The sequence below is a fragment of the Tachypleus tridentatus genome, chromosome 2 (assembly GCF_004210375.1).
Source record: "Tachypleus tridentatus isolate NWPU-2018 chromosome 2, ASM421037v1, whole genome shotgun sequence".
Classification (NCBI taxonomy): Eukaryota; Metazoa; Arthropoda; class Merostomata; order Xiphosura; family Limulidae; genus Tachypleus; species Tachypleus tridentatus.
The window spans coordinates 31,409,873-31,430,797 of record NC_134826.1 but is presented as its reverse complement, the minus strand read 5'-3'; the positions used below and the strand labels follow the sequence as shown (position 1 = coordinate 31,430,797).

General features: G+C 33.2%; 1 pseudogene across 1 annotated transcript in view; it reads left to right on the top strand.

Annotated features, from left to right (window-relative positions):
* The window catches only part of LOC143240317 (receptor-type tyrosine-protein phosphatase S-like), a 171,755-nt pseudogene that overhangs the window by 60,635 nt on the left and 90,195 nt on the right, over positions 1–20,925 (top strand). The window contains exons 11-16 of the transcript XR_013021713.1: positions 5,235–5,363; positions 5,745–5,856; positions 6,484–6,644; positions 16,202–16,329; positions 17,419–17,604; positions 18,224–18,300. The product of XR_013021713.1 is annotated as a receptor-type tyrosine-protein phosphatase S-like (transcript). The remainder of the gene's footprint in view (positions 1–5,234; positions 5,364–5,744; positions 5,857–6,483; positions 6,645–16,201; positions 16,330–17,418; positions 17,605–18,223; positions 18,301–20,925) is intronic.

The window sequence follows — 20,925 nt, the reverse complement described above, 5'->3', positions numbered from 1 at the left end:
AGAATGTTTTTCCTAATGCATGGTGGCAGGCTTTTGTCCTACCTTTCTCTAAGCCTGGGAAGGATCCAAAGATTCCTTCAAACTACTACCCAATTGCTTTAATGATCTATCCCTGTAAGACCTTAGAGAGGAAGGTTAATGCTCTTATCTTTTTTGATTCCTCAAAATCGAACAACCTCCTATCACCCACCCAGGGTGGGTTCCAACAACAGAGTTCCACCATGGACCACCTAATTCAACTTGAAACATCAATCAGAGAAGCCTTTCTCAAATAACAACATCATGTATCAATATTCATTGACCATGAGAAAGCTTATGATACTACATGACCTCCACTTATGTGGCCATTTGCCCATTTTTGCTCCATATTCTCTCTTCCACCTCTTGGGGAGAGGATTGATAGTTTATGCTCCAGATTGATCATACCCTCATTCAATCATAACTGGACTATGGGTCTTTGGTCTGTGGCTCTGACAGGACCTTGGCCTCGAAAATGCTGGACCTTGTTCATCATCAAGGACTTCAGCTCTGCACTGGGATTTTTCATACTTCCCAAGTTCAGAGGTTTACACAGTCTCATGATCCTCTTTTATTCCTTCACTGTTTCAACTGTCTTTACTGTATGTTTCAAAACTTCAATCCTTACCACAGCATTCCACCTGGGGATGTGTTTTACTTCCTTAGTAGTCCATATATTTTTAGAACAGACAATCTGCCATTGTTAATTTTGGTTTTCATATCCAGGTGCATTTTGATGAATTGGGTCTGTCCTTGGATAACAATGCTGTATCCATTGGTCAGCCCATCCTACCATGGCTTCTTACCATCCCCAAATGTATCGTTTCTTTAAGTCATCTGAGAAAAGCAGATACTCCAGATTGGAAGTATCGTCTTTTATATGCTGAACATCTTTTTAACCATCCCTCCATTCCCATTTATACAGGTGACTCTGTGGGCTCTGCTATGGTTTACTGTGGTTCAGTGGTTGTGCACAGAATGTCCTCTACAGTTTTTATGTTCACTGCTGAACTGTATGCTGTTTCTTTTGCCCTGGATCACATAGAAGCTAAGCACTACTCAAATTATACTATTTATACTAACTTGCTTAGTTCTTTACTGGCCCTGGAATCATTTCACATTAGTTCTCACCCTGTTTTTCCTGAAATTAAAAACTTACTGGCCCATTGCTCTTTAACATCTACTTCTATCCAATTCTTCTGGATACCAAGCCGTACTGGTATTCATGTGAACGAGCTCACTGATACTGCGGCTATGTCTGTGTGCTCTGGCACTATTACTGCTATGCCTGTTCCATATATGGACTATGGTCCTATGTTCAAGGCATGGCTCCATGCCAGTTGGCACTTGACTTGGAGTGAGCAATGTGAATACAACCTTTTCCAAATAAAACCCTCTATTAGACTTTGGCCATTTTGTTTCCATAATGATCGGAAAGAGGAAGTTGTCCTAACTAGACTATGCATTGGTCACAGTTTTTTAACTCATCGTTTTCTTTTATCTGGAACTGATGCATCAATGTGTGGTCTGTGTGACACTCAAGTCACCATAGTCTACATTTTACTATCATGCTATCTTAACAGCTCTCAATGATGGCACCATTGGCCTTTTAAGCACTATTTAAATTTTTAATTCATAAATTACACAATTTTTATAACATGATTCCTCTTTATGAATTAAAGTAAAGTTAGTTTCATACGAAATTAGAATATGGTCGTGACATCAAGTAATTCAAAACCAGGATTGAAAAGACCATCTTCAGGTGATTGACACTGATGTTTGAACTTAACCATTAATCATACTGGGGAGCTAAAATAATTAAAATTATGCTACAGAAACTCTTTTAAAACTTATATTACTTTACTTTCTCTTACTGCTGTAAACTAGATTTAAAAATTGAATTTAACACTATTTAAGTTTTTAATTCAAAAATTAAACTTTGTTTTTACCTTGATTCCATTATAAGAATTTTACTTTTAATTTTTATACCAGTTGTTAGTTGTAGATAACCTAGTTGCTTTGCACCATAAAACACCAAACTATCGACCAACCTATCCCTCTGACTATGATCACTCCTTTACACTGGTGGAATTCAAGTTTGCTCTTCATTGGTCTGGTAGTACATTGGTTAGACCTGATGATATTCACTATGAGATGCAATGCCATATCTCTCCTCCCTCTTTTGCTACTCTTCTGGTTGTTTTTAATTGTATCTGGCAGGAGAATACTTTTCCTGATGCTTGGCACTTTTACCAAGCCCAAGAAAGATCTCAAGATTCCTTCAATACCATACAATTGCTTTAACAAGCTGTCTCTGTAAGATCTTAGAAAGGATGGTTAATGTTCATCTTGTTTGGTTCCTCAAATCAAACAACTTCCTCTCCCTCACTCAGTATTGGTTCTGATGACACCTTCCACCTTGGCCCACCTGCTTTGACTAGAAACATTGATCATAGAAGCCTTTCAAAAGTGACATCTTGTTTCTGTTTTCTTTGACTTTAAGATATCTTACAATACTACATGGATGTATAGCATTTTGTGAGATCTCCATTCATATGGGTTGCATGGCCATTTACTCAGTTTTTATCAAAACATTTTAAATGGACCAGTGATTCCAAGTCCATGTGGGCTCAACACTTTCATGTTCTTTTCCACAGGAACTTAGAGAGTCCCTCAGAGCTGTATCTTGAGTGATACATATTTCAGTGTGAAGATAAATGTCATCAATGCACAACTTCCTCCTACCATGAACTCTACGTCAATGACTTTCACATCTCATGTCAGTCATCAAGCAGGAGGTTTAATGAGCAGCAGCCTCAGACTGCCCTCAATTGTTTGTTTAAGCAAGTCATAGCAAATGGTTTTCTTCTTCTTTCTCTAAAACTTTGCATGCACTTTTCCTGCCAATGGGATATTCACCCAATTCTGAGCTGCTTTTCTCTTATGTTGTTCTTCCTGAGTCCAAATTCTTGGAGTTTATCTTTGATCATAAGTTGACCTTCATTCCACACATTAAGCAGCTATGCACTAAATGTACAAAGGAACTGAATATCCTTCATGTTCTCACTTCCTCTTCTTGGGGAACTAATTAGTGTTCTATGCTTAGGATCTGTCATGTAATCATTTGATCCAAACTGTACTATGGGTTTCTGGGTCTATGGTTCTGTCAGGACCTTAGCCTTGAAGGTGTTGGATTTTGATCACCATATGGGGCTTTCTGCATTTCTCCAGTGACATAGTCTTATGCAAAGTCTCAAGAACCTCTTTTTCACCTCTGCTGCTTGCAACTTTCTGTACCACATGCTTCAAAAATTCAATATTTACCACAGTATCACACCTGGAGTTGTGTCTTCCATCCTCAGTGGGCTATACTTTTTCAGAATAGATGGTCTGTCATTGCTACTTTTGCCTTCATGTCCAGTTGCAGCTGGCTGAATTGGGTCTGTCCTTGAATGATGTTGCTATCTCCACTGGTCATTTTATCCCACCGTGGCTTGTTACCATCCCATTCCTGTGACCTCTCTCTCTGAGTCATCTGAGGAATGTGAATACTCTTGATTGGAAGTACCATCTTCTATTTGCCAAACATCTTTTGAACATCTTTCCATTCTCATTTGTATGGATGGTTCAGAATCAGGTGACTCTGTGGGCTCTGCCATGGTTTGTTGGTTGCACACAGAATCCCCTCTACACTTTTTGTGTTAATTGCTGAGTTGTATGTCATTTCTCTTGCTCTAGATCATGTAAAAGTTGTGCAGTACACCAGTTGTATGATTTATACTGACTCACTTTGCTCTCTACTGGTCCTTGCATCTTTTCACCTTCTTTCTCACCCTATTTTCATTGGTATTTAAAACTGACTGGCCTATTTTACTTTACCTTCTGTTTCTAGCCAGTTTTTATAGATACCAGTCCATGTCAGTATTTGTGGGAATGAGCTTGCTGACACTGGAAGCTATGTCCATCTGCACTGCTGTCACTGTTGTATATATGGACTACTGTCCTGTAGTCATGGCTCAGTTCCATGCCAGTTGGTAGTCAACTTGGAGCTTTTATCTGGAACTGATACAACAATGTATGGCCTTTGTGACAATCAAGTCACAATAGCCCATCTTTTATTCTCATGCTATATTTACTACTCTGAACAATGGCACCATTTCAGACATGGTTTTTCCATGAATTTACCCCTCATGCTGGAAAGTGTCATTGGCAATGTTGACAATGTGAACCTTATTCATGTTTTTAAGTTTGTAAGAGTGATTGGCCTTTTTAATTCTATTTAAGTTTTTACCTACTTTTTGAAATTTCTTTAGTTTTACCTTGATTAATTTTTACAATTTACAATAATTTTACTTTTATGTTGTTTTTTCTGGTTGCTTGGCATAGGTAACTCAGTTGCTTTGTACTAATAAGTACCAACCCACCAATCAACCAACCAATCTGATATCAGAGATATTCTTTGAATTAGAGAACCTACAACTCTACACTGGAACTGTCTGAGTATTACTAGCAATATATAGTGTCTGTACCACTGACGTAACACTAACACTCCCTCTTTTCCTTCAGTTCTCCTATCGTGCAACATTTTGATAGTCTTCTGTTTTAGAAAACTCAGGACCTCTAATTCCATAACAAGTTGGTTTCCATGCTTATAAACTGATAAATATCTTTTCCAGAAGTTGTTTACAAATGTACTGCACTATATTCTTCAATCCATAATGTTTTCATTTCATGATATTGTAAAACAAGCTCTACATAAGTCAAAGATGCTTACTTCTTGTTATTAAAGAAGATGTTTCTCTACAAGTGAAATTGTCACCATTCTTATGTTGTTATTACCCTGACAAAAGCAGTTTTCATAACAACAAGATGTTGTATATCAGACATTATGCAAATAAATAAGCTCTCACTACAAGACATGCAAATCAATCTATATGTTTATTCACCTAGATAATTGTTAAAGATTATAAGAAGCATCTGTAATGATAGGAAGCTTGCTCTATTAGTCACACTGCTTGAATTTCACTATCATCTGTATCAAAAATGAATGTATTACCTTGTTAAGATAAACCAACACCAGCTGTATGTACATCAGTTATATGCTGATCATAAAAACAAATTTCAACTTGTGATTTTTTATTATTATTATACTTCTATTTTCCAAGTATCATTGAAATAACAACCAGTTATTTTGAGCAATTTTTTTTTTCTTGTAGTATGTCCTAGTACCAGCTATGGAATTAACTGTAGTAAAAATTGTACATGCGAAAATGGTGGCCATTGTAATCGAATGAATGGAAGTTGTACATGTGAGGGGAGATGGAGAGGAAAAATATGTACAGAAAGTAAGTCTTGTATGCTCTTTTAATTGTCATTAAACCTATCCAGTAAAGTTTATTAATTAATGTAATTTGGAGTTTACTCTTAGACATTCTAGAGAATGGTCCCTAAACCCATAAAAAGGTAACTTAGAGACTAAAGAAAAACATATAAAATATATTGGTATGTAACTGTTTTGATATTTGTGCAGTTATTCAAAATTTTAACTTTTCATTTAATGTAACAAAGAAGTAAAGAAACAATTCTGTAAAGAAAAGTAGAAACATTTTGGTTAATTTTAATCCATTTTATATATGTAACTCTTGCAGCAATATTGAAACATAAATGATAATGAAAGTGATTAAATCTTTCTAGATTAGACATAAAAATAAATGAATTTGGTTTAGATATTCCACAGATTGTTGCAGCTTCTGATGAGGAAGTAAACACTGGGCAGTCTAAATATATTTCTTGTACAGCTGATGCCATTCCTCCTCCTTCTGTGCAAATCAATTCAAGGTATGTTCTATACGATAATTACATACTTTTCTAGAGTATTTTTACTTCCGTAGTTTTTTTTACTGAACATAAATTATTTTAAGTTCAAATTGAGTTACTTCTACAGATAGGAGACAGTTTTTGGTAATTAAACATAGTTTTTAAGAAACCATTAGAAAGTTTTATGAAGCAGAAATCTGTGAAATCATTGAAATTTGGTTTCAAATCTTTTGATCTGTAGTGTCATAGAGTAAAAATGAACACAAGGAATGACTAATAACTACTGTTGATAAAAAAACTCATCAAAACAGTTTTCTTATTTTTTGTACCAGAAATTATTTTATTCTTTTTCATTACTAGTATGTGTTATTTGTAATTTGATGAAAGGCATGATTTCTATTACTAATTAAGACAATGCTTTTTTTTAAAACTACATTTGTATACTTTAATGAAACTGTTCAGTTAGCTTATGATGTAGCATTAGTTGCTTTAATATTTGTTATTATCCAGGATAAAGGAAAAGTCATAAATTGTGTATTATATACAAGTTATATAATTTGTCTTTTCTCATTCCTTTACCTTTTCCTTGTTCAAGAAACAGTTAATATATACATATATATATATATATATACTGATCTTTTTTGATAGCCAGTTATCTAGTATAAATTCTAAAGTTCAGGAACTTGACAAGAACCAGTATCAAGCTGTAGTCAAAGTTACTGTTTCAAAGGCTGGTTATGTGGATTTTTTATGCATTGCAAGTAATGACTATGGATTTGTTGAAAAGAGTTTTACCTTGCATGTCATTGGTGAGTGTACTTTATTACCTTAGTATTTGGTAACATATATTTATCTAAAGCATTAAAGGTATATTTTATGATACAAAAATAAAAATAGTACACCTTGAAAAATTGTCTTTACTTATATTTTCTGTATACTTATTGGAAGTGAGGAAAATTCTTGATGATGAGAAACCCACTTAAAATAAAAATGTATCTATACAACTGCTGATTAGTACATACTCGGTCAAAAAGTATTTTAATAGTCTACAAGCCATATAATACAATGTTAATATGTAATACCTTCTTACAGATTTACTGTTGCACACACATTTAACACCTGATAATGCAAAGTGGTTTAACCTATTATACATAATTTAATACCATTTATATGAACCAGAACTTTAGTAAATGATTTCTTTGGTTTGAGAGACAAATTACTTGCTATTCTCTGTGTCATAATTGACAACTGACAAAAAAGAATCTAAATAAGACCTTTTACTTAGAATACTGACATAAAATTTTTAATTTATTGACCATACTCTTCTGATAAGAAAGTAAATTATGAAGTATTAATTACTCTAATGATTTCTTTGTGTTATGTTCTTTTGGATAAATGGGTACATGAAGTAAAGAGTGTGAACAAAATATTGGTTGATTGTACACCTACACAGCAAAGCAACTGTTACATAGTTAAGGATGCCATTAAACTTCCAAAGCTAGAAACTGTTTTAGTTTCCCTTGTATGAATCACCATATATATTCCACTTATGAACTGAACTTCAATGAAATATGTGATATTGTGATACAAATAGAACAAGAAATATACATTTGGAAAAAGTCTTGAAAGTAAAGAAATGAAATAAGCACTTGTGAATAAAGTACACAAAATCTCATTTTAACTCTTCATTAAATATCTGAAATTATCTTTGCCACTTAAACTTGCTCTTTTTTAAAATACAAGATCTCCATTCTACCTATATTATTATATCTTCATGATCATCAGTATGAAAACAGTTTTGTGGCAAAAAAAGAACAATGAGAAAGTTGAGATAAACATTTTCTAAACAGTGGAAAATATATACTAAGAAACATAAATATGAGAATATAACAGTGCAACTTGGTCCTTTTGCTTGTTCCTGCTCTATCAACATTTTCTAGATTGGTGTGACAGTTCAGATGTCTGTTTAACTTTTCATGTATGACTATAGTTTTGATTGTACATTGTTGCTTTATCAGTTGAAGTTTAATCTTACAATTTTTTTTCAGTGTTGCATTTGTTTTCAGTTGTTTCTAAAATTTTGCATTCACCTAAATGTTTGTTTTCTAATTCTACCTTTTTAATATGAAATTGAGAATTAAAGTGGTGGATGTTGGTATTCTTACTATAGGCAACAACTAACATGGCATGACTTCCTAGGATATGGGATCAACTTTATCTGCTGAGAAAGTCAAACCTTATTTTTGGCCAACAGTTTCTTTTACTTGACCATATTTCTGATGAGGCCTACCATAACAAGGAAGAAAATTTGGATTCATTTTCTATTTACTGACATCTTCCTTTCTTGGCCCACCAAGACTCTACACCCATTCAGGACATTTCATTCCCCCCCCCACTCTCTTTCTACAATTTGTTAGTCAGGTATATCATGTTTTAGGTGCAACTCTCTTGACTATGATTCTGCCCCTGGCTTACTGGGTGAAAGTCTGATTATTAAGTTTTCCACCTTCTCCTGACATTAGTGTGTTTTCTCACAGATTTTTCTTGTCAGTTACAATTGGGTATAAGAATGCCCCATCCCCCTAATTTGTTGGATCAATATGCCTTAACTTATCACTGCTGGAGTTTCCTGACCTTACTTTTATGATACTTTTCCTACCTGCAATTAATGTTTGAGCTTTTTGTTAATGTTTGGCAATCTTCTTTAAGCCACCATGGATTGTTTATCAACCTCTGCTCTTTGCCTCAATATCTGGTTGCTTTGCTGTTGGAACTTGTTAGAGTGTTATGTTTCAATGAAAGAGGTTCATCTCCCTCTTACTTCTTTATGAGATCTCCAACAAGCTTGTTTGCTATGTGATTTCATCTTGGGGTTGGCTGGATTCTCGAGAACCACTGATTAAATTAGATAGATTACATTCTTCCTTATCCTCTCTAGCCACATGTTTGTCTCCAACTCTCATTACCTCTGGAATCTACCTAATTTAGTTTCTCTGCCTCCTCCTTTTACACCCCATTCTTTACCTTCCTGTCTTTTTTTGGGGGGATTCTTCCTCTTTTAGTTGTTTTAACAAGGCTGTTGAAGACTGACTATGCAAAGAAGTTATTGAACAGGTGGTTGCCACTCATCAGAAATGTTATTCTTATCGCTTTGTTGTCCTGAAATAGATGGGCAATTTGAGTACAGTTACAGATCAGTCCTGGCTGAATTCCTTTCTGGAGCCTTCCAAATTTCTCTATGGAGTCCTATCTCTTGCTTTGATAGGTGTTTTCCCTGGTGCTCTGGGTGACCAAATTTGATGTGATGGATGCAAATCTTCAGATTCCCATTGCTTCAGAGTCACATCATTTTTTGTGGCATGTCCATGAAGGTCAAGTGTTCCAGTTCAGGACACAGCTGTTCAGTTTCTCTTCAACTCCTTATGTATTTTGATGAGTGGTTTATTCATTTGTTCATCATGTTCACATGCTGGGTCTTCATATTTATTATATAGATGATTGACTTCTGCTTGCCTATTCCCATTCACAGTCAGTGAATCATACACATTTGCTTCTACAGGAATACACAGAACAAGTTTGAAAAGTGTTTTATTATTCTCAGTCAGTACCTGCTTCATTTGGGCGTTCTTCAATTCACGCTTCAGTTGGACTCAGCCTTCTCCTCTTTTTTTTTTGGATAAGAAATAAACAGTCACAAAGGCCCCTACCTCTTCTTCTTTTCATGGCTCAAGAGGTTCTATCTTTATGTGGGATAAAGGCTTCTTTATCTGTTGTACAATCTTTTTTTTAAGACTTATTTCCTTCTCGCCTGTGGACACTATTGTTTCTATAATTATACTATTAATGTTTCTATTACCCTTTAGAATACATATTATGTGATCCTTTACCTTCCCAAATCCTTCCTGTCTAAGATCTATGGAGCCTTGAAAGGTGGTTTGTCATTTTTACCCTTTTACTTACCTTCAGTTTCCCACAAGTACTTTCATTTCATCCATATAGGTTTCTGTATCCAGTTAGATCTTCAGGATGTTATATGATTCACACTATCTCCTTTGAAGGTTCACATTCCCAACATTTTATTTCTTGCAACCCTTCTCTTTCCTGTGATTTATTTCCATTAACTGTTACTAATTGGATTTGGAAACCCATCAGGACAGTATAAAATACTTGTTTGTGGAAGGTCACCACCTCCACAGTGTCTCTTCAGATTAAATTTGTTACATTGTTATTTTTTAGCTGCTTGCCTCCACCTCCTTTTAGAATAAATCATCCAGACTGGTATATAGACAACTCACAATACATTCTTCACTGATTATCTGCACAATCTGGCTTTCTCTTCCTCTGATGGATATGACCTTCCTCTCTTTATTATTCTACACACATCTGTTTGCTTTTAACTGGGGTAAGTCTGCTCATTTCTTTTTTTTTTATGTTTTATTTTCAGCTTTTCTAAGCTCTTTCATGGAATGTATCTACTGGTGGAAGTGGTTTCTTTTCAGATATGTTTGGTCTTAAACCTGCACTAAATGTAATAATTATATAAGACTTGTTAGTAAGATGGGATATTTCTGTGCATTTCAAATGGTGAATGTGTATTATAATTATACCTTTAGTGTACAATCACTCATAGACTTTATGACCAAAGCAGGAGAGGAATTCTGCCAGTCCTGCTGATCCTTTGATTCCTTAATCAATTTGGTATGCTTTTCAAAATATGCAATCAGTAATCCATTACACTGTCCAAACTTTTCACCTTCGTTTTTTCTTGGATTGGAACAGGACCTCAGTTCTCAATTGCTGACGTGGTAGATCATGGAGGCTTCTTCCTGATTATTACTATAATTATGCTCAATTATCCATTCAGGAGAAGAAGGCAAAGCTGGTTTCCTACTGGGATTGCCCCAGATGTTTTCAGCCTGGATAGACCTCACTCAATAAAGTCAGTGATGAAGTATTACTTGGGGTCAACATACATAGAATCTGCTTTATAATTTTGAGTTCAGAATAATAATACCCCATTTCTATGGTTGTTTGCAGTAAATATTTCTCTTTTCATTAATTCCAGTTGCAGAAGTTCTAGTTTCTTTACTTCTTCTATTACTGAGTTTTAGAACATTCATCCGCCATGTAATACTGGCAACGGGACATATCAAGTACAGTTGGACCAGTATTGCTTGCCCTTCTTGTAATTTCAGATACAGACGTTTCTGTCTTCCATTTATGGTTGAATGTGCTATGATTTTGCCTGTAATATTAGTTACAGCTATCTGTATTGTTATGGTGGAGTCAAAGCAATGCCAAGACCCTGTAATTCTGAGTTTGGCTTGTCATACTTCTTGCTCCTACAGCTGTTTTAAGAATTTGTCTGATTATGACTTTTGCTCACTTTATTTTCATAATTTTGATTATGTGATATATAGCACTCTGTTTAGTTTTGGTTGTGGTATGTTTCACATGCCCTAGAGGTATTGTTACATTTATTTTTATATAATTCTGTATTGTTACAGCTCGCACCTTCTTAATATTACTTTCTTAATTCCTGGACAAAAAGCATATTGTATTGTATTATTTTTATATAATTCTGTATTGTTACAGCTCGCACCTTCTTAATATTACTTTCTTAATTCCTGGACAAAGAGCATATTGTATTCCAGAAGTAGTGCAGTACTTTATAGATGTGCTTCATTTACATCTCTGAGTACACCCATTCATTCTGGGCAGTTACTTTTACCTTGGTTTGTCCTTTGTGCACCTACACTAGTTACCCACCTTTGCAATGTAGAATTCTAGCCTTTGTGTGATGAGAGACAAGTTTGTATTTTCTGTAGATATTTACCTCCTTTCACACAAATCCTTTTCTTCCTCCCAACTGAATCTGGCATTTTTATTGTAGTACCTGCCAATTCTCAAAAGTGGAGATGAGTAAGAATGCAGTTAGTTGCACCATTATAGGTGGCACAATACTCTTGATGAAGAGTAGTCACATGATATGTACATGTTCAGAAATAATGCAAAACTGTTGGGATATAAAGACTGTTGTACTATTTACTAAATTTTTTTAGCAATACTTAAAGAATTTTCAACAGTCAAGATAGCCTTTGTGAGACAGGAGATAAGTACCTATCATAAATTCATTTTCATTGTAAGAAAATGTCAACTTATATTTAAATTTACATTATAGAAACTAACAAATGTATTGTAATGTATTAGGTAATTTTATGCATTATATGGTTCCAGCAAAGCATCAAACAAGTTTTACTTGAAGCTAAATAAGAAAATTTATTTTTAGCAAAATTACATGGATTCTATACAGAGGGTTGGGTGTATTGTAATAATATGAGTAATTATAAATAAACCACCAAATCATTTGGCAACCACAGCATATATAACATTCCAGAGGAATGGCATGCATCAGAAAAATATTTCAACACTCATTGGCATTTGATAGTCATTGTTATGGCATTGAAAATTTATTTTTTACAGGTTTTTTAACAGCCATATAAAAGACTTTCAGGTTATAAAAATGTGTTCAGATTGAGGTCTTAGATTTACAAGACAGGAATATCCCTTGTACTTTATGGCATTTGATAACAAAGGAATGATGGTAAACTTAGAGCACCAGAACCATCCAGAAAGACACTTACAACAAATCTTATTCAACCCAATGTAAGCAAAAGCAATGCCATGTGAAACAATGGTCAGTAACAAAAAGCCTGTTTGTGTCCCAGGCAACAATATGCAACATAATTAGGAAGGTCTTTGACTGGAAAAGAGACACAAATCATATATCTTCAGCAGCTGAAGAATAAAATATACTACTCCATATAAAAACATACAGGTCAAGTTGCAGGATTCATAACTTGTGAATTTTTATGCATTTGGATTGTTGAAATGAGCACTTGGAAATTGTCATTCTTGTGCTCTGGAAAAGCAGACAGGGAAAAGGAGTTATTTTTATTCTCAATAATGGGCATTTTGTAAAGAAAGTTTCACAGTTTCTATTATAATAACAAAATACAAGAGAATAATTTTTTTGTCAGAGGATGTTTTAAAGTAATTGAACCTACCTGTATGAACATTGGCGTAAAGGAAAGAATTGTTTAAAGCTCTGGATACAAGTGTGTTAATCAATAGTGTAATGAATTTTTGTACACATGTTTGACCTGTTTTGATATATTATTTTAAAACAAGTGAATTTTGTCAGTGATGATGAGAAAACTCACTTGTAGAGAAAAATATGTGTGTAAAAATGGCAGCTTTGGGTTGAGAAAATTTTTTTCTTTGTGAACCTGATGATGATCGAAGAAGGTCGAAACACTATTCACTCTTCTACGTAAAAAAAAAGAATGTGATATAACTATTGAAAATATAAATTGTATACTTTTTACTGTTTGTAGTTCTAAAAATTTTGAAAGGTTTCACATAAACAGAATATTTTTCAGCAGTTAGCATGCTCAACAGCAATTTATTTTAACATGATTTTTTACTTTTTTTTTACATATGAAACAAGTATTAAACAGGCAATAACTATGTGATTGCCTTTTAGCACAATTAACTATGGCTGAGCTGGTGAGAACCTTTCAGGTGTTGAATGCACAATTGTAAATTAAGTTTCAAAATTAGTAAATAGAATACTTTCTTCTTCATTTCAACAATTCCTTAGTCAGAAATATTTTAGAGTTAGTATTTTGTCACTTTATAACATTTAATTAGTGTAATCTTTAAAGAAAAATGAAAATAATGTGGCAGTAGCATCCACAAAATAGAAGGACAGCACATCCTGCACATGTAGCAGGTCCCATAACTACATGCACATGAAAGTAGCTTCATTCTTATTCTCAATGCTGTCTTTAATGAACATGATTCTTTAAATTTAAACTCAATTTTGTGAGATTTGTAAAAATGCTAATTTAATTTTACAATGTTAACATTCTTCAGTTTCCTTTTAGTTTGATTTAACTAAATAACTATAATAATTTTTTTTTATCTGGAGAACTGCTGCAATGATCATGAATTCTTAAGTGGCAGTGACTTCTACCTCCTCTAAAGGTGTGATGTTTCTAACACTACTCCTACTTTGTCTGTGACCACTAGAAGCTCTTTGATTGTGAAAAATATTATGGTCATACTTCATTGTGTCATGGATCAGTTGATGCCCTCTTATGTCTTTACTTTTGAGAATGTGTTCTTTTTTCAAATTTTTGTTGATTTTTATTACTCAAGTTTTTTCATTACTTTCTCTTTCTCTCATGTTTTATATTCTTTCCTGTTACTTGCAACATGACTCCCATACTGAAAAGTATTTGGTTTTCCTTCTTCCCTAGGCATATTGACATGTTCTTGGATAAATTTTATTCCTACTTTAACTCCAGAATTCCTTTGTCATGGGTTATGGCTATTTCCATTTTTCAATCTTGGATTTACTTCTGCTCATTTTGGAGACTTTATCTCTTATTTCCAATAACATTCTTTAATGCTCAACCTTTCATTACCAATCTTCTTTATTTATCCTCTCTTCATTTCCCATATTATGATTCTAGTAGTTTTCTGAGACTCTATGGTTGGTCATTTTCAATACCTTGGCCAGGAATTTTTCCTTCTTACTTAGTTTCTCTGCTATTGGGACTATCTGGGACATGACTCTCTTCACCTCTCTTCTACAATTTCTCATCTCTCAGCAGCTTCTTTCTGTTCCCTTTTTCTTTTAAGTTTGTTGCATATCATGACAATGACTCCCTTCCTTTGTACCCAGTTGATTCAAGCCCTGTGTGAAGACTTTCGGACCTGTGTTGCAACCAACTGGTGGACCCTTCAAGTCTGTACATGTGTTTTTCTCTTTGCTTCTCACCTCTTCCTGTTTTGTCTGTCTACTTTTACTGGTCCTTTTCTTTCTAGTTCAGGCTCTCAACATCTTGCACATTTTGGGATTACAATACAGGATCTTTGTATGTGTGAGCCAAGAAGAGATTAGTTTGCCTCTCTCAAAGGTTTTATTTATATCCTTTTGTCACCCACAGAAAAACCAGACACTGGTGTCCAGTCATTGACTTTTCCATTCTTAACCACACCTTATGGTTCCTTGTTTCAAGGTGGCAGGGTTTCTTTCTCTGCATTAGTCCTTTTCCTCTGAATTTTAGATGGCCAATGTCAATGTCTGGATGCATTTCTCCATATTCTAATTGTTCCATCCTTGCATCATTTTTTTTCTTTCATTCACTAGGATTAGGTGCATCAATTTTAAGTTTTCCTCTTCATCATTGATTTAGCTTATTATGTCTTTAACAGAGGCATGGAAGCTTTAAATCCCAATTTTCATAGTCTTGGATTTTGTTTCCATTATTATATGGATGACTGGTTTCTTCTTGCATCATCTTGAGAAGCCTCTTTTGAGGCTAAGTCAATTCTCCTCCAAGTGATGATTTGTTTTGATTTGCTGGTCATGTTTTGCAAATAATTCCTAACTCTGACTTAATAATTATTCTATCTAGAAATGTTTTCTATTTCTAGACCCAGTTGGGCTTAGCTTTCTCCCATTCATCTGTAGAACATGGAACATCTAGTTTCCTCGACTCTTGCCTTTCATACACTTCCCATGCAAAAAGTTGTATCCTTTATGAGGGCTCTCACTTCTCTGGAACATTTTGTTCCTCTTGGTCAGACTTAAATCTGGCATAATCAGTGGATTTTGAAAGGCCAATGAAAATTCTCCTAATGTTCTCTGCTCTCTTTTGGGGTACTTCTACTATCTTTTTGTGAAGATCTGTTTTGGTGGCTGGATCATGCCAATACTATGATCAGTATTCCCTTGTCACCTCCCTCTCTATCCAGAATTTCACCTTTACATTGATGTTTTTCTAACAGGTTGGGGTGTGTCTCTAAATGTCTTTTTCTAAGTCTAAGGACTATTTAGTAAGTTTGTTCTTAGTTTTAAGCAGTATTATTAAGTGTTTACACTGTGATAAGAGTGAAAATTTAGGAATATTGGTGAACCTCCCCTCTAGTCCAGAAAGAGTTAAAAAGATAAGAAATTTATAAAGTTTAAGGCTAACATTCATGAATATTAATGCAAAGGAAAACCAACATATACCTTAATGTGCATTACACCTTGATTCAATGAAGTATAATATTGTTATTACAGTTAATATGTTCATTTAGTAAATTTTGAGAGGTTAAGAGTGTAAATTTGCATAAAATATATACTTATATCAAAATGCAATTTGTTTTTTATTTCATGAAAAATGAGAAGAAATTGCCATTTTATATTGTAGTGACTCTAAAACCTATAATATACACAATAGAAAAATTAGTTAGCAAGTAAAACTTGATTAAAAGTTTGTTTACTTTCATTAATTATTTACCTTTCTAGACCCTCCTGTGCTCAGAAGTAAGCCAAAAGTACTTGATGTGAATGCCACATCTGTTGCAGTTAGTTGGCCTCCATGGGAATTTGGAAAAGATGATGGTGGAATAAAATCAGATAGAGTTGATTATATAGTAACTATACCTTTCTTTTTAAATTTATTGTGATAATTTTCTTTGTTAATCTTGTAAGATGCAGTCGTTTGAAATAATAACTAGATTAAATTGAAAATAAATACTGTCAGAATGATAAACACAATCTCATGAAAAGGTAAGTTCAATCTCTCTTAGAACAAGTTTTAGAATATTAAAGTAATTTTTGTCAGAACAAATAACAATATCTACATTAAAATTTCATATAGTAAATATTTATTAAGCTCATAAATTAACTACCAGTAGTAAATACAGTGTATGATGTTTGTATGGCCATTTATCAAAAGTAAAATTTAACTTGAATTGCTATATTTAATTGCTAAATAGATACACAAAGCATAATTACTATAAAAATCCATTATTTGCATAGTAGTATATATATATACATAATTCCATGTTTTTATTGTTTCCTTCAAAGGCTATCTAAAGCATTCTAAGTGGAGATGCAGTTCTCAGGTGTTTAGTTTCATATTTAAACTATTTCTTTTGGCATTACTTCTTTCTGTCCATTGATACTCTGAAAAGCTGCAGTATCACATAATTCCTAGATACTATATGTAAAAGTGTCTACATCATTTATTTCAACAGTTTTTGTTGTTTTCCTAGTGCAAAGGAAAACACTGAAAACTTTATACCATGCCTTTAGTATGCTAGTGTTGCAAAATTATAGTTACAAATCCTTTGCATCTACTTATTCAACTTTGTTCATTTTTTGTTCTTCTGTTAAAATCATCCTTCTGTCATTTTTCCTCTTGAAGTCTTTTTACAGCATTGGCTGCTAGTAACACTTGTTTAGAATTAATTACCAACACTTATGTAATTCATTAATTTATTTCTGTATTGAACTCTCTCTAACATTATTATAACAAATCTGGAAGATCAAGAGTTGATTTTTCTAAGTGTTTACATTCTATTTTTCAGTTATGTCTTATCTAGATTAGGAAATCGTGCAACATGTTAAAGTTTTTTTATATTCACAATGCTCAAATAATTTTTTCAATTCTTAAATGTTTTGAATTTTAGTTATTATTTTTTAAGATAAATCATTTGTGAATTACACTACTTTATTAGGTAGTTTATCATAAAAAACAGAAACACAGTTGCATAAACTGGACTCGTGGCAACCAGGACTAACTGCTACTGTCTCAAACTTAATGCCTGATACAGAATATGAAGTGGCTGTTAGGTGTCGACGACAAGGTCGTGGAGGGGATGGAAAGCCTAGTCCAAGTATTTCTGTTCGTACGTTATGTGGAAGTAAGTTGTTCCATAAGTGTGGATTAATCTCTGTCCATTTCATAAAGATATCATTTCATCTGTGTCTGCTTATGTGCTTGTATAAAAATCAGGATTTCTGTATTGGTGTGTGTTTGTTCTTAAAAATATATTCCTTTTGGGCATTTTTATTCTCAACTGAATTTTTTTTTATCTTCTATACTTAATGTTTTATCTTTTCAAACAAACTGTTATTTTTGTTCATTTTAGTTGATTTCCCTGCTCATCTTCCAATCAAGTGTTAAAGCTTTTTATTTTTAGCCTTTTGAATAATTTTCTTCATTACTCTTTAATTTTTATAGAATGTCTTTTTATACAAGTGAAATATAGTTACTGACATCATGATATGTCTAAAAGAGAAATGTTTAGATCACGAGACTATCCAACTATTTTCACCCTTTTTAATCCATCAATTTTAGACAAATAGAACAGAGGCAATAATAAGAATATTTTAGGGTTAGTTTTGTTAGAAGGTGTTAAAGTTTTTGTATTTCTCATATTTGAAGCTCTTTTTTTTTCTTTATTTAGATAAAATTGTGTATTAATGCTTTATTGAATTTTTGTCTGCTTATGAATATAAAGTTTTTATACTGTTCTTTAGAACCAAATCCCAATGGAATCCCTCAAGATTTTCATGCTGTGGTGATCAATACTACATCCACTCAACTCCTTTGGAATGTAGGTAGTTAAACTTGTTTGAAATTAAACTCATGTGAAAGTTTAATATTTGAATTCAAATTAATATGTTATTAATTATTTAAAGACATGGGAAAATCTGACTTAGATATTATGTCATTGAATATTATGTAGGTGAAAAGTAGAGTAGTTGAATTTATGTGAAAAATAAACTCATTTGAAAATTAGGTATATCAATCATGGAAGGTAGACTTAAAGTTAATGTGAAATACTGGTGATTGGTCCCATTTTAAAGATAGTTTTCTATAGTACTATATGTAATTAGATTACTTGGAAGAGCAAGAAATGTAATATAACTTATTTAAAAATGACAGGTGAAATCATATAGGTTATATGCTTACCTCATCTAGAAAATAGGTATTTAAACTTGGGGGAGAATAAGGAGCTCAGCTTCTGCACAAGTTAGGAGACTGAATCTAAATGTAATGTATAATTGAATCTCAGGTGAAAGATTGGTTATCAAACACATGTTTAAACAAGTAGTTAATCTTTGATAGATTGTTTAGGTAGAGTACTCATGATGACCACACTGGAATGAGTGGCAACTGCCTGTTGTAGAAAAAATATAAATGTTTTGAAGGTTTTCTTGAAGACAAAAGATAGAAAACTTTGAAAAACATCATTCTGTACACTTGTGCTTTTTGTACAACAGGCAGTGTACCCAAGTATTTAAAACTCGTGATAATTCCAAGTTCTTTGTTTCAGTTTAAAAGTAAATATATTCAAAGTAATTTATCTTGCATTTTTTCAAAATCATTATTTTCTATTTTAGTATGTCAGTTTTATGGGCTGCAATTCTATACAGTTGCTGTATGCAACTTTTTGGCAATTCATTTCAACAATAAATGAACAGCACACAGTCTTCTCAAATGTAGATACAAATATTCCTTACACTGTTGAATCTAGAGCTTTAAATAATTCTCTTTCTCAACAAAGGTCCACAAGGACTGGTTCATTTACTTTAGAACCTAATTAACAAGATTAATATTTCTTTGCTACTTTATAATCACAATATAATCAGTTATAAATTTATTCACATTACTCTGTAGGTAACCACTGTAGTATCCACAGCTTTACATAAGTCTCTTTTATGTTAAAAGTCTACACAGACAGATTCAGTTACTTTACAAAACAAATGACAAGATAAATTATTGTTTTCTACTTTTTTTATTATAATACAATCTGTGATAATTTCACTTTAAAATTACTTTTTTCTGCTATTTATGGCTAAAATCACAGTTATGTTGTCTAGATCTATCTCACTATATTGAACAGTATTTTTGATGGGTATTTATACTCAACAGAGACCTAGAACATTTCACAAAGTACAAGATAACATACTTTCTTTCATCTCTGTTATTACAATGCAAACTGTAAAACCCACATTAGGAATTGCCTGTTATGATTAAATTTGCATGCAGTAAAACTTCAATTTCACATTTACTAATCTACTTGCTAAACTTGGTTACTTATGTATATATGCATATATTGCTCAACTGAGGCCAATAACTTTCTACAAATTATGAGATGTTGTGATATAACAATATTTAATGAAAGAACAAAAAAAACTTAGAAGGTTCAAGTAACAGGATATCAATTCATGACAGAACTACACAAGAAATGATTCATAAACAGTTATGTATATAAACATACAATACATTATTGCTTCCAAAAAAACTAAATCCAACACTTACACTTCATAATTATCTAAGTCATAACTCTTACAATAAATTTAAGTGAAACAGTCATAAATATTTAACAATAAGCCCTCTTTAAGACAAATATTTAATTTTTTTTCTTATAAACAAAATTTGTTCTCAATTCTTGTACAAAGTTTACTCATACAGTCTCCACTAACATTTGCAGCTTCCTTGATGGTCTCAATGTGGAACCAATAGTTATGGAAATACAACACCCACCTCTTTATCATCACATTGTTGATTTTACAACCCTGTATGTATTTAAAGTGCTAATGGTCTCTCTGGTTGATGAAATCTCTCCAGTAAAGAGAGTTCTGGAACTTCCAGATGACTAGATACTTTTGTTTGATCAAAGAGTAATTCTTCTAACGGCTCAACAGCTTTTTTACTGACACCTGATGTATCAGAGTGATAAATAGTTTTTTGAAGTCTAGCATCCTAAGGCCTGATGAACTTTCTAATACATTCTTCAACTTCTCTTCTGGAATTCCATCTCCTGTGGTTGTTTCCACTTCAGATTGTTTGGTTGACCTGTCTTGGTTATTTCAGTCATTGTTGAAGCAACTTCAGCATAGTTTGGGATGAACTTCCTATAGTATCCCACTGACCCCCAGAAGGATCTAGCTTACTGCTTGATCACTGGAGCTTGGCCTTCTATTAGGGTTAGCTTCTCCTCTTCCAACTCTATCTGTTGGTTGCCTAGCTTGTGTCCAACAAAGTCCAGCACAGAATAACCAATGTAGAACTTAAATTGTCTGATGATCAAGCTTGTTTCCCTTATCCACCCAAACAGCTCTCTGAGTTTCATCAGATGGTCTTTCTGTCTGGCTGTATGGATCAGAATGTCATCTACATAATGATTGATATAAAAGGTTTTGTGCAACATCTTTCTCATCATGCACATAAA